Below are 14,645 nucleotides of genomic sequence, written 5' to 3'. Positions count from 1 at the left end.
GGGTACAAAATGACTCCCCATCTTACACCACTAACCTGGACTGCACGTCTGAATCCAGGCAGGAACTAGAGGAAACCCTCAGATTAGGAATCAAGGAGTGTTTAATATGGAAATGATCTACAAATGTTGGGGAGAATGTAGAAACCAAGGTTAGGGAAGAAGTGAGGAGGCAAAGTAAAGAGTGTGATAGAGAGTGGAGGGCTCCCGAGGAGAAGGAAGCAGGTGTGGGAGCCGCAAACTCTGCAGCAGAGGCTAGCCTGTCAAAAACGGGTTTGTCCGCAAGAGGCCCAGCAGAAAGACTCTGAGGTCATCCTTATTCAGACAGAGGGTTCTCCCCATACGCTGACAAACCGGAAGCCAGAAGACAAGAGACCCCAGCCATGGGCTTCAGACGGGCCCGTCTCCCTGGGCACAGGGCAGAGTTAAGGAAACGGCTATAATGTAAGACAGGTGAGTGGTGCAAACAGCAGACAGACTCTCTGAATCTGAGAAGTCAAGGAACAGTAGCATTCAAAAGTCAGCTCTAAAAGCCCGCAAGTCAAATTCATCTAACTGTAGCTTGCCTCTGTGTACGTCATCCAAGTTGGGTCCTAGAACTTTTGAACCGTTCCTACCAGAACGAACCACCATCTTCCCTGACCACTTATTGTTCATAGACTCAACAAATGTGTGTTTAGTGCCTACTGGGCTCACAGTCCTGAAGTGTGTCTAAGCAGCTAAAAAATGGACCAACCATACAAACTCTTACATGAGTCTCACATCCCTACAGGGAGATAACTAAGGCATCTGGGTCAAAGAGGGTGTTCCAGCCAACACCAGCTTGAGGACAGTAACACTGAAATAACTTCAATGGTGGTGATCCGTGGCCACTCTTCTCACACAGGGTGTCCCTGTGGCCTTTTTTTTTTTTTTTGTCTGTTTTGTTTTTGTTTTGTTTTTTCAACTTGACACAAGCTAGAGTTATCTGAAAAGAGGGAACCACATTTGAGATAATACTTCCATAAGATTGGCCTGTAGGCAAACGTGGAGTATTTTCTTAATTGATTGATGTTGGAGGGTCCAGCCCATTGTGGGTGGTGCTATCCTTGGCAGGTGGTCCTGGGTGCTATAAGAAAGCAGGCTGAGCGACTCACAGGAGCAAGCCAGTAAGTAGTGTTTCTTCATGGCTTCTGCCTCAGCTCCAGTCTTGAGGTCCTGTCCTGATTTCCCTCAGTGACGGACTGTACCTTGAGAGTTTTGAGCTGAAAATAACCCCTTTGCTACACCAAGTTGCTTTGGTCATGGTGTTTTGCCATGGCAACAGAAACCCTAACTAAGACACACGGCTTTGTTATCATCTATGCAGTTGCGTCTGAGATTAGCTGCACAATGTGTCCACACTTCCCTGGGGTGTGCTATAGCTCCAAAGGAAGTCTCCATTCCTGGAGCAGAAAGAGCGATAACGAACTTCCTTACATCCACCATCCCCCTCCACTTGGAAGGAACACTAATGAGAAAGGCCCAGCCAACATCCAATGGGCCACCAACACACTGAACAAGGACAATAGAAGTCTTGCCAAGCACAATGGTTGCATGGGCCACTCGCTCTTTCTAGTAACTTGGGGCCAGCTGCTGGCTAGACTGCCCAGATTCTGATTTCCATGTTATAGTTTTTCTTCATGCAATTAAATATAGAGATCAAAGTCACATGACTCCCAAAGACCACATGCAGAAAGGGAGGAAAAGGCCCATGCTGTAAACTCACCTAAGCCCATTGGCCACTCAACTTTCTCTAGTTTGAGGTGGGAAGGCAGTATTGGTGAAAGCCAATAATTAGAGGTAGGCGGGAGCCACATGGCTCCAGGTTGTTTCTCTGTTTATGGGATCATTTCCCAGAGCAGGTGGACTCAAAATAACCAGGTAATGCCCTGGATTATCTTGCTTTTTTGTCCTCGGGATTACCAACAAGAAGCTTGGATGTCATGTCCTAACACTCAGTCCCCTATGGTTGGAACAATACGCAGCTTTAGAAAATACAGGACAACTAAAAGACATGTGCTCTCCTGGTATCTTGGCCACTCAAGAGAAACTTCAGGTGAGAATGTGCTGAACTAGAAAGCATGGGATTTGATTGCTGAAGACCCATGCATGATGGTTCTCCAGAAATACAGAGTAATAAGAAAGAGAGGAAGGTGGGGAGGGAGAGAGACGGAGAGGAGAGGAGATTTGATTTTAAGGAAGTGGCTCACACACGTGAGGAGGCTGACAAATCTAAAATCCACAGGACAGCCCAGCAAGCTTGAGGCTCAGGGAGAGGGGATGCTGCATTTGGAATTCCAAAGCAACTGGCTAGGCCTCCTCTACAGGGAAGCAAGAACCCTTCAGCTAATTAGATAAGGTCCATCTGCATTAGAAGAACCACTTACTGTACTCAGAGTCTGGTTGAAATGTTAATCTCCTCTTTTTAAAGAGGTACCTTTATCTAAAATAACACTTGACCAAATATCTGAGAACCATGGCCTGGCCACACAAATACATTAAATTAATCATCACAGCAATGTGGAGGCAACAGGAAGTGTGGGGTTTTGCGAACTACACGGCCAAGTGACAAGAGCCTTGTAGCTTTAGCAGGACTCTCTTAGAGTGCTCTCAGGGCACCAGCTACCCTGAGACGGCGATGCTGTAAGGAAGCCCAAGGCAGCCAAATGTGAAGAGGTCAAATGAAGAAAGATACGCCTGACCCAGCCCCAGCTGTGCCAGCCAAGCAAGCTTAGGTGCCAGACACAGGAGAAGGAATCCATCTCAAGCGCCAGGCCCTGAGGAGGCTTCTGAGGCTTCCAGCCCCGGCTGCAACAACACACAATACTCCCAGTGAGAATTGCCCAGCTTGGCCAGTTGCCCCACAGATCCGTGACCAATCTTCATGGACTGCCTTCCAAGCCACTAAACTTGAGGGCGGTGTTATACAGCAGTAAGCAAACAGACAGGAATGCGTGAAATGTTAACTAACGGCTCCTAAGGTATGCGTTAAATTTAACTTCACACATATGCACACTGTCTACACCAAAATATTTTAAGAACATGACAGCCAAGATAACCCTCCTGCCACATTCTCTTTCCATATTTAGCCCAGTTCGCTCCTTGTATCCGCTCAGAACAGGTTCAGGATGCGGAAGGAAGGGAGGAACATTAGGTAAGACCCCCCCCCCCCATCCGCCATGCAAACCCACACATCTCCTCCAGGCAAGCAATTCAGGGTTTGCTGGGTTCTGCCTGCCAAAGGCAGGTGTAGTCACTCACAGTGTGGCCGACAGGACACAGGTGCGGTGCCTTGAGCAACAAGGGTAGAATGAGTCCCTGATCCCTTTGTGTTCCTCACTAACAGGAGAGTGTCCAAGAGTTCCTTCCTCGGGACAGAGGAGGTCCTGTGGGGAGCCCCCAAGTCAGGGTGCACAGAGAAATCGGACATCATGATTTTTCTTTCTCCTGGATTGAGCTCTTCTTCAGGATGACTGTCCCCCAGGGCACCCACTCCAAGCACACATGCAGCCGGCCTGTCTGAATTCCTCTTGCATTCAATCTGGAAAGCTCGCTCCGGGTAAATGAAATGGTGGTGAATACTGACAATCTAACAGATTAATCAGTGGAACGGAGTGACCCTGGAGTCACCATTGAAATTTGTTTCTGAGGAAGAGGCTGAGGGCTGCTTCTCTGAAGAGCAGGGTTACCAACTCACTGGCTCTCGGCAGGGGTGCTATTCAAAATATTTAACCACTGCATGTGTGGCCTGAGCAGCAGCAGACAGACAAGTGAGGGGAGAGGGGTGAGTGGGAATCGAGGTACTCCCTGAGAAAGGAAGCTGCTTTCCCACCCCAGGCAATGGCAGTCCTGAGAATGAAATACACTACCAGAAATACAGAATTTCCCCCCAAAGAGGCTCTAATGGGACTTCTTGATGAAATCCCTCAGTATAACTGTTAGCAATTAATTTGAATTTTTGCCCTCAAAAAATAAATCTTTGTATGTACTATGATGTGACCATTTGGGATTTCTATGTTGAAATTCTCAGTCTCTTGCCAGATGTGGTAGAACAGGCTTATACGCTCAGATACTCAAGGGGTTGAGGCAGGGGACTAGCCTTACTCAGCGAGTAAGGCTGCTTGCTCTCAAGACTGACCACCTTAGTTCAATCCCTGAGGTCCACAAGATGAAAGCAGAAAACTAAACATCATAAACTGTACTCAGACCTTCACATGGGCTCTGTGGCATACACACACACACACACACACACACACACACACACACACACACACGAAAGAAAAAAGAGTCAAAAGCAAAAAGAAAGAAAAAACATAGTGGGGATCTAACTCGGGGTAGAACACTGAGTGCTAGTATTCAGGACGCCTGGGATTCCTAGTACTGCAAAGGAAAGGAAAAGGAAAGACAGAAAGACAGCGAGGATGGAGGGAGGGGAAGGAAGGGAGGGAGGGAGGGAGGGAGGGAGGGAGGGAGGGAGGGAGGGAGGGAGGTCCCTTCCCCGTTCCCTGGATATGGTGGCAGGATGTGTGGCTTTGGGAAGGTGATTGTGTGAACATGTCACTCTCATGAGTAGAATCAGGCCCATATAAAACAGGCCCTTGCCACTTCCCCTCACAGCACACAGCAAGAAGACAACACTCTGCAGCTAGTTCACCTGCAGCTAGTTCAGCCTGCAGGCAGTTCACCCTGCAGCTAGTTCACCTGCAACCAGTTCAGCCTTCAGCTAGTTCACCTGCAGCTAGTTCGGTCTGCAGCCAGTTCAGCCTGCAGCCAGTTCACCCTGCAGCTAGTTCACACTGCAGCTAGTTCAGCCTGCAGCTAGTTTACCCTGCAGCTAGTTCACCCTGCAGCTAGTTCAGCCTGCAGGCAGTTCACCCTGCAGCTAGTTCACCCTGCAGCTAGTTCACCCTGCAGCTAGTTCACCCTGCAGCTAGTTCAGCTGAGGCATCTCTAGATGCAGGCTGTTGCTTCTTGCTGTGTACTCATGAGGGGATGTTATCCTGACCTCCAGTTTCTAGCCTCTCAAACAGTGAGAAACATATTTATGTTGTCTCTGGGCCTCCCAGCCCATGGTACTGTGTTATAATATCCACAACTAAGGACTAAGGCACGGGCCACAGATAGCGACTAAATGTCTAGGATGCTACCACGCTTCCAATTCTTTCTTCACTCATGAGGCCCTTAAGGCAAAGCCAGAAATTCCTTGGAGAAAATGGTGCAATCCCCTGTGAGGCCAGTCACACTTTGAAAGGATGAGGCTGGCTGGCCCTCCCTCTTGCTGCAGAACATTTATTAGGATGGTAAACCAAATGAACTACAGATTCTAGGAACCTCCTCAGTGAAAGCCCTGAGGTCCCAAATTCTCCTCCCCAAAAGTCAAAGTTGGACAAAGCCATCAGGAGAGGCTGTGCTGGGCCAGGTGGGTTCTACTAACAAAAGTCTCCAAAGAGAATGTTAAAATGGAGGGCAACGCTTGGGCTGTAACACTCTCTAACTGCAGTCTTTCAGCATTTATGTTTGGGGGAGGGAGGCAGAGGCAGGAGGATCTCTGTGAGTTTTGAGGCCAGCCTGGTCTACATAGAGAGTTTCAGGCCAGCCTTGGCTATAGAGTGAGACCCTGCCGCAAAAGAAAAGGAAGAAGAGGAGGAGGGAAAAGTTGGTGATGGTACAGTCCATCCTTCATGGTGGTATGCTGGACAAACTTGCCACAAATGTTGTATTAGTAAATACAACAGGGTTAGGACCCTATAGTGTGGTGATCTGGTCATAATATTTCATGAACTCGTCAATACTTATCCTTATTTTACGTGTATTTCTGGCCAGGGTAGCTTATCTTTAACCAGCTCTGGCTGATAGTGGACAAGTCAGCAGAGCCATAGCTCAGGCCTGACTGTGAGTATCTCCATGGGGCACCTCACAATCTGAACACTAGATTGGACCTCAGCATCGTGATGCCTTAGAGGCTGGTTTAACAGAGAAAACACCAATAAACAAACAATCCAAAAAAAGCCACAAAGAAATGAGAAAAACATGCCTCTCCACAGACCACAGAAGCGACATTTGTTACTGTATGAGGAAGCGCCAGTGTCCCTTCATCTAGGAACATTCCCACTATTGTCCATGTCCACAAATGGCCAGGAGAACCCCTTAAATACTGACTTCGGGATTACAATAAATTTTAGCAAATAGAGTGAATGCACAAATACCCCGTCTTTATATAATGGATACTGTAACCAACTTCTTTTTAAGACTATTTTATTTTTCATTTTATTTTATGTATATGGGTGTTTGGTCTACATGTAGGTCTGTATACTACATGTGTACCTGGTGCCCTTGGATGTCAGAAAAGGGTGTTGGGTACCCTGAAACTCAAGTGACGGAAGGTAGTGAGGCAGCATGTGAGTACTAGGAAACAAACCTGGTCATCTGGAAAAGGAGCTGGTGCTCAGCCTCCAAACCATCTCTCCAGCCCTACACCCTACCTTCCTGTGGGGAACTGCTGGGGAACAGAGATGAGACTCATAGCATGTTAGGACTCCAAGCTGGCAAATAGGCCCAAGTAATTACGATGATAATGATGAGCTGCCACTCGCTCACACAGAAGTCACAATGTAGCTGGTATACGTTACATGAACTAGCTCATGGGAATCATGGCAGCCAGCCGGAAGGTATGCAGGTCCATAATTCACTTTCAAGTGCTTCCACATGGGTGGTGTAACAAGAAGCAAGTGGCAGCTTGTCCGGCTTTAACTCTATAGCCAATTGGTTAAAAACAAATAAATCACATTCAGGCCTAGGGAAATAGTTCAGTTGGTAAAATGTTTGCCAGGCAAGCGTAAGGACCTGAGTTCAACCCCAGAATCCATATAAAACCAGCCACATGGCATGCACTTGTAATCCCAGTGCTGGAGAGGGGAGCACAAGCAGATGCCTGGGATTCACTGGCCTGGCAGCCTAACCTACTCAGTGGGTTCCAAGCCAATGGGGGGCCCTTTCTCAGAAACCAAGGTGAGCAGCACCTGAGGCATGACATCCAAGGTTGGCCTCTGACCTCCACATGCATGCATACCCACATATAGGCATGCACACATACAAAGAGAGACAGAGACAGAGAGAGACAGAGACAGAGAGAGTCATGCCTAGAAGTGCTTAGCTACCCCCTGTCAGAAGGGCTTCTCCAGAGCACAAGAGTTTCTTTATCTATATTTCCATCAACACTCAAGGTTGGGCTCATTAGCATAATGAACGCCAAAAACAGACTGACTGGTAAAATTAATGGCTTACTAAATGGCATAATGAATGCTCAAGAACTTGGCAGGTAACATCAAAGGACTGTGGCTAAGATGTTAGCGGGGTGCCCTCCCCCTTCATCAAGGTGTGAGAATCTGGGGGGATCTGCTGGATCTGCCCTCCCCTAGGGGTGGTGCCTGGACTGGTGCACGGGGTCTACCTGCTGTTCCAGGAGGCTTTGCAGTTGCCTAGGGATGACCAAAGCAGTGCCCAGAATCAAACATCCAGGAAAGGTGCTGGCCAGAAGAGCTGAAGATGGCCAAGTGCTGAGAGCTTCCCCCACCAGCAGAATGGGGGAGGCGCACTGTCCTCTGCCTGCGACTGCTCAGTAAACAAGGGTCCCAAGGTGCGGTGTGGTTTCATCTGACCGTGTGTTATTCTGCACTCCCTGATGGAGACAGTACAGGGCAGCAGCGAAGCCACTCCCGCCTGCATCTTCTTCAGCAGGCCCCCTCATTCACAGTTGAAGATGCCAGGCCTCCATAACTAGGAAGAAGCAGAGCGAGGCTTAGCTCCAGGGCCATTATCCTAACCACATGAAGCTGCCTTCCCACCCAGAAGGAAAACGCAACCCGAACCCGCTGCTGCTTCTATCAGTTTAGTATAAACATACAAGTCCCACACATCATGATACACACACTGGTAGGAAAAGGGGGGGGATGGGTTTTACGTGAGAGAGACAAAGAAAATGAACAAGCCTAAATTATGAAAAACTTTCAAAACACAAACCCCAGACTCCACACATCCTAATGCAATTGTTCAAGGTGGTGCATTGATTTTCTAATTAATTGCCACAGCAACAAAACACTCACATCAGCCTAGCAAGCATGACTGTAACACTATTAAAATATGAAGAAATGGCCTCCTTGGAATTAGGGAATTATAGTATTTTTGTCACTGTCCCTTCAGTCACAGGAGCAAATCCCCAGTCTCCAAGTAAATGTAAGCCTTGGAGACGCCTGCCTCTCCTTTAAAATCGTGACCTTCCAACCTGTACATTTTTTTAATTAATGTGATGACCTACCTGTAATATGCAGAATAAACAAAAGGGTAGTGGTTGAAAATAAAATCATACATTTGACATTAAACATTGAGGAATTTGACAACACTCGGATGCACGGATCTAGGCTCTCATGAACATACAGGGACCATCACAATAGAATTTCTCGCTAAGGACAGACTGGGTATGTGGTATTGACACTCCGGATACTAAGGGCTTCCATTTGCTACAATGCTAAACTCTTGGCACTGTTACTGGAGAGTACAGCATATGTTCAAGCTGTTAAAATGGGTTCTTTTTTAAGTTTTGTCAGGGCTAGGGAGATGACTCAATCAATGGGTAAAGAATTTCCCACACAGGCATGAGGACCATTCAGGCCCCGGAATCCACATTTAAAAACCTGAGTGTGTGCCCTGCACTGACAACCCCAACAATGACAAGTGCCAACTAGGAACAGGCAGATCCCTGGGACTCAGCAGCTAGCCAGCCTAGCTGAACTCGTGGGCTCTACGTCAGTGAGAAATCCTGCCTCCAAAAACAAGGTGGATGATGACTCAGAAGACATCCCAGGTTGACTTCTGGCTACCACATCCGTGTGCATGCACACTCATGCACACACACAAAGTTTTGTCATATAAAAAAGGACGTGTGACTACATAGGGGTTTTGCCCATATATATGCCAAGCTTGGCATTTAGGACTTAAGTAGAATTCAGAGCAACTCACTACTGTGTAGAACTGTATCATACAAATAGTAGGTCATCTTGCCACCCTGTTTCTGCCCACTCCATGCCATCAGATTCTGCCCATCACTGTAAGGGTTCTACCAGTTCCTCTCAGATAGCAGCATTGTCCCCCCACCCCCCGCTGCTGTGATTGCTAGAAGGTTTTTTTTTTTTTTCTTCCTGGTCCCCTGTCTGTCTCTGGGTCTAGGAGGCCCCAGGAGGCTAGTGATACTAAGAATGAAACAAGGACCCTTTGACCTCAAAAGTGAGGAAATTCCTTCAACTCCCGCAGAGCCTGAGCTCCAACCTGGGGAGGTCAAGACCAAATTGGTCTGGAAGCAGACTGGGAATCGATGGTATTATTAAGCTCTGAACTCTGCGCCAGTAGTGGTTGCTGTGAGGATATGTTTATACAGTGCTGCGTTTATAGCCAAACTCCCCTCCCTGACCCACTGCGAGTGAAAGGACCAGCCAGAATCAAACGTTATCCCATCTCAGAGCTGCAACTGAGTTCACTAGCATTGACAAGTAGTCAAAGGTTTAAAGACTGACCATCTGGACATTAGAGAACAGAATGCTTTGGTCCACTAAGTAGTGGTACCCAGTAGGTACCCAAAGTGTCTTAAAGATATAGACCCCCCTCAACCATACCACAGAAGCAGGGTTCTCATGGGAGAGTCCCCACTGAATAACAGAGCCTCCTGCAAGGCAGCCAGTCATGAGTAATGAGGGGACAGAGGAAAACAGGACTGTCCACACTGAGCTGTGGGCAAGCCCATGATGTGCTGTAAAAGAAGATCTTATATGGGGCGGCAGAGATGGCTCAGAGGTTAACTGCTCTTGCAGGCAGAGAACCCAAGTTCTGTTCTGTCAGAGGCCAGCTCTGACCTGTCGAAGGGTTCTTGGAGGGAGGAGAGAGAAGTGAGGAAGTATTAGAATTATAGATGGAGATGATGGGAAAGACAGAGACACAGGATAGCTTCTGGAGGGCCCTGGGTCAATACCCAGCGGCCTCAACTTTATTCATGATGGGCTTTTTATACATCAGCAAGGGGAGGGGCAAAAGACCTCCCCCTTCCAAGGCCAAGGTATAAAGTAGCAACAAGTGTAGACCCTTCAAAACACCTGGTAACCACGCCCTTAACCAAATCATCCCATTATGTAGCCCTGCTAGGCAAAGCAAATTCAGACTCTCTGACCTTGAGTAAGACCTTACTTAGGGAGCTTCTATGGGCCCCCATACTGTTCTCAGCACTCACATCAGACAGCTAACGATTGCCTATAACTCTAGCCCTAGGGGATCTAATGGCCTTTTCTGGCCTCTACAGGAACCCATATACACATACCCACATACAAGCACAAATATACACATAATTTTTTTAAATAAATCTTTAAAAAGAAGAAGAGGCCAGGCAGTGGTGTGCACCCCTTTAATCCCAGCACTCGGGAGGCAGAGGCAGGCAGATCTCTGTAGCTAGAGTTTTCCTGCCTTGCCCACAGTCAGGACAAATCTCTGTCACCCGCCAGTCCCACAGCCCTCAGACCCAACCAAGTAAACACAGAGACTTATATTGCTTACAAACTGTATGGCCATGGCAGGCTTCTTGTTAACTGTTCTTATATCTTAAAGTAACGCATTTCTACAAATCTATACCTTGCCACGTGGCTCGTGGCTTACCAGCATCTTCACATGCTGCTTGTCCTGGCAGTGGCTGGCAGCGTCTCCTTCTGCCTTCCTGTTCTTTTATTTCTCCTCTGTTAGTCCTGCCTATACTTCCTGCCTAGCCACGACCAATCAGGTTTTATTTATTGACCAATCAGAGCAACTTGACATACAGACCATCCCCCAGTACAGCCAAGTGCAGACCATCTCAGACACCTGCACTCAGGCCCATGGTCCTAATCATTCTCTATGCAAACCTGCTGAGTAATGCCACAAGGAACCCAAGAAGGGCTCCCACAGGACATACATTAACATCCCACAGCAGATCTCTGTGAGTTCAAGGCCAGCCTGGTCTACAGAGTGAGGTCCAGGACAAGCTCCAAAGCTACACAGAGAAACCCTGTCTTGAAAAAGAAGAAGAGGAGGAGGAAGAGGAAGTAGGTGATGATGAGACTGTAACAATTCATATGCAGGTCAAGGACATCTTGCTCTGGTAGATCCTGAAGACCACGACAGTGGTGGAGTTAGGGAGGGCAAAGCCAGCAGCTGTGCAGGAAAGAAAAGCCTCATTCCCATCAGCATCCAGAAATAAGCTCAGCAATGCAAACGATCCTAGAAAGAAGGGCAGGAAGAAACTAAGAGAAGCTTCTGAGTATCAGTGGGTAGGGGCTCTCATCGGAGGGAACAGACTGAACACAGGCGGCAGACAGAACAGCTCAGAGGTAGAGCGCTCGCCTAACATGCACCACGACTTGGTCTCATTCCTGGATACCAAAAACAGGAAGAGGGACCTAAAAAGGAAAGGAAGAGAGGTGAATCGACAGCTCCTGGCACCACTAAGTTGGAGAAAATAGAAGCTTCCAGAAGGAGGAGCAGTTTTCGGTGTCCCCACGAAGCCAGAAAAGCCTCGTATTTCACAAGGCCAGGTCAACAGCTCTCAGCATCTGTGAAACAGCTGGCAGGCAGCCTTGGAGAGCCAGGAAAGATGGAGAGAGACACACACCTCCTGGGGAGGCTTAGCTGCAAATGATGAGGGGAAAAAATGAATTTGAAGCAAGAAAACTGTGAGTAAAGTGTAGATTTCTTACAAAGTAAAGAAAAATCAGTGTGCACAGAAGCCCAGGAAAGCCGAGGAGAGACACTCGGGCTGGGACTGGACAGTCTGTGAGCCTCTCTAAAGATGGTCAGGAATCAGCGCTGGTCGGCAGCTTCCTCAAATTTGCTTGCAGGGTAGATACGTGATGTGTCACCTTAGCTGGCCCCGTTCTTATCCCATGTAGCATCTTCACTTCCAGTCTCCACATAGCCCCATGACACTCGGAGAGGAATCCCAGGAGTCCCAAGAGCCTTGTGCTGTGGGTGCGGCATGTGCTTTTGTTGGCAAATGGCTGGGGGTGCTTCTGCGTCCCCAGTGAAACCAGAGGTACACACACAGTGCTTCGGGAATTCAAGAAGCCTGGATTGCAAGCACCTGGAGAAGGATTATTTTTAGCACTGAGGGCCACTCAGAGACAAAGCAGCTGACAGAATTCCTCCCCAGCATCTTAAACCAGCTTAAAGCTGACAGCCCAGCCTGACAACGACCAGTCAAGGCCTTGTCCAAATCCCATGGAAGGAAAAACCAACTGTCTCCCCAGTAACAGGTGCCAACGGTAGAATCCTAAATGTCACCTCAAGTTCGAGAAGTAAAGGAACCCTCTAATGATAAGGGAAAGATAGTTTTGTCAACCTGTGGAAAGGATGAAATTTAAAATTACACTCTATTTCCTATGACAATTTTCGTGGTCTAATTTACAAGGTTGGTGAGAGTTGGCTCTTGCTATTTTAAGCTCCTTCGGCGCGCGCACATGCACACACACAAATCTGGTACTAGTTATGCATAATTCATTCAGTGGAACACAAATGAGCTGAAGAAACCAGAGATGAAGTTTAAAATAAAGGTTAATTGCAAAGGGAGAAAAAACCTTGGACTTATGGAAGGAAAGAAGTAAAAAGAGCGGAGAGAGTCCCCGACAAACGAAGCTGGTTGTCCCTTCAGGAAGCGTGTGCCCAGGTCTTCTGCAAGAGCAGCCAGTGCGCTTACCCATGAGCCATCTCTCCAGCCCTGGGCCCATGTTTTCTATGGAAACACAGAACCGTCGATGTGTCTATGACATAGAAGTGGAAGCAAGACTGTCTAGGAAACGAAGGGAATTAACAAAAGGGGGGATGGGGATACTGGAGGAGCTGGACAAGAACGTGGTCAAAACATATTGCATATGTACATGGGAATGCCCTTGACCATGACCGAATGCTATGCAATGAACACACAGCAATAAAAAAAGAAAGAAAAACTCGAGTGAAATAAAAGATTACAGGCAACTTTGAACCCACTTTTATTTTCTAAAACAATAAGACAGCACCCAGGTTGGCACCTGACTAATATTTCCACCAGCACAATTCATCAAATCTGGCGACTTCTGAGTTTGACTGTTCCCAATTTATCCACCACTTTATCTTTTACTCACTCATTCTCAGCCTGTCTCTTCGAATCAGCTAAGATCAGCTTTGGAGGTAGGGTGGTCCTTCTTGGTTGTCAATCTGACTGCACTTAGAATTATCTAGGAGACACACCTCTTGGGGTGTCTGTGAGAATGTTTCCAGAGAGGTTTCAAGGAAGTGGAAAAACTCACCCTGAAGGCTAAGCTTCCAAAATGAACCAAATAGAGCAAGCAAGCTGGGCATCAGCATTCACCTCTCTTCACTTCTTCACTATGGACTCAAAGTGACCAGCTCCTCATACTCCTACCATCATGCCTTCCCTACACCAAAAATGTAAGCTAGCAGCTGAGGATGTAGCTCAGCTGACAGAGTGTTTCTTAGCACTCATGAAGCCCTTGGTTCCATTCCCAGAACCATATAAAGCTAGGAATGGTGGAACACACCTTTAATCCCAGGACTCGGGATGTAAAAGCTGAAGAACCATAGGTTCAAGATCATCGCTGTGAGTTCAAAGCCAGCCTGGGCTACATGAGATCCTCCTTCCTTAAGTTTCTGCTGTCAGGTATTTTCTCACAGCAACAAGAAGGGTAACTGGTACTGGGAGGGGTGGGGGTAGAGAGTGAAGGGATAGGGGTGGGTTTGCTGTACTTGTTCTTGTTTTCTCTAAATAGTATTTCTTCTAATGCCTGCCACCTCAAAACCTTGCACTTCTAATAGCCTCAGACAAGTTTTTTACAAAGACCCTCACATAATATGTAGCCAGGAGGAGGACAGCTCTCCTTACTTAAATATGCATCCACCATCTGTCCCCCAGATGCCAGGAACCTTTCCCTTGAGCCTCTCAGGGACCTTCACCAAGTTCTCCTTGGACGGGTAGCAACATAAGCCTTAAAGGAGTTAGAAGTCTCCCTAGTTGGTGCTGTGGAATATTAATTTAAGGATGTGTTACATCTGTTTATGCTGTGGAACATTTCTTTAATGATGCAAAGATGTGTTGCATTCTTTTATGATACATTTGTTTAACTCGGTGAAACTGTGTTACTTTGCCTGTCTAAAATACCTGATTGGGCTAATAAAGAGCTGAACAGCCAATAGCAAGGCAGGAGAAAGGATAGGCGGGGCTGGCAGGCAGAGAGAATAAATACAAAGAGAAATCTGGGAGGAGAGATCGAGAAAAAGAGAACAAGAAAAGGAGGATGCTAGGGGCCAACCACACAGCCAGCCATGGAGTAAGAGTGAAAGTAAGATATACAGAAGTAAGAAAAGGAAAAAGCCCAGAGGCAAAAGGCAGATGAGATTAAGTTAAGGAAAGCTGGCTAGAAATAAGCCTCGTGTGTGATTTATTTGGGAGCTGGGCAGCAGGCCCCCAAAAGAGTAAAGAACAAAGATCAAAGAGGAAAAGAGGGGGAAAAAAACAACAATAAGTCCGTATGACACATAAATAAAGACACTCCAAATCTGAACCCAAT

Source organism: Peromyscus maniculatus, chromosome 3 (genome assembly GCF_049852395.1).
Source record: "Peromyscus maniculatus bairdii isolate BWxNUB_F1_BW_parent chromosome 3, HU_Pman_BW_mat_3.1, whole genome shotgun sequence".
Taxonomy (NCBI): Eukaryota; Metazoa; Chordata; class Mammalia; order Rodentia; family Cricetidae; genus Peromyscus; species Peromyscus maniculatus.
Note: the sequence above shows the minus strand (reverse complement) of the source record.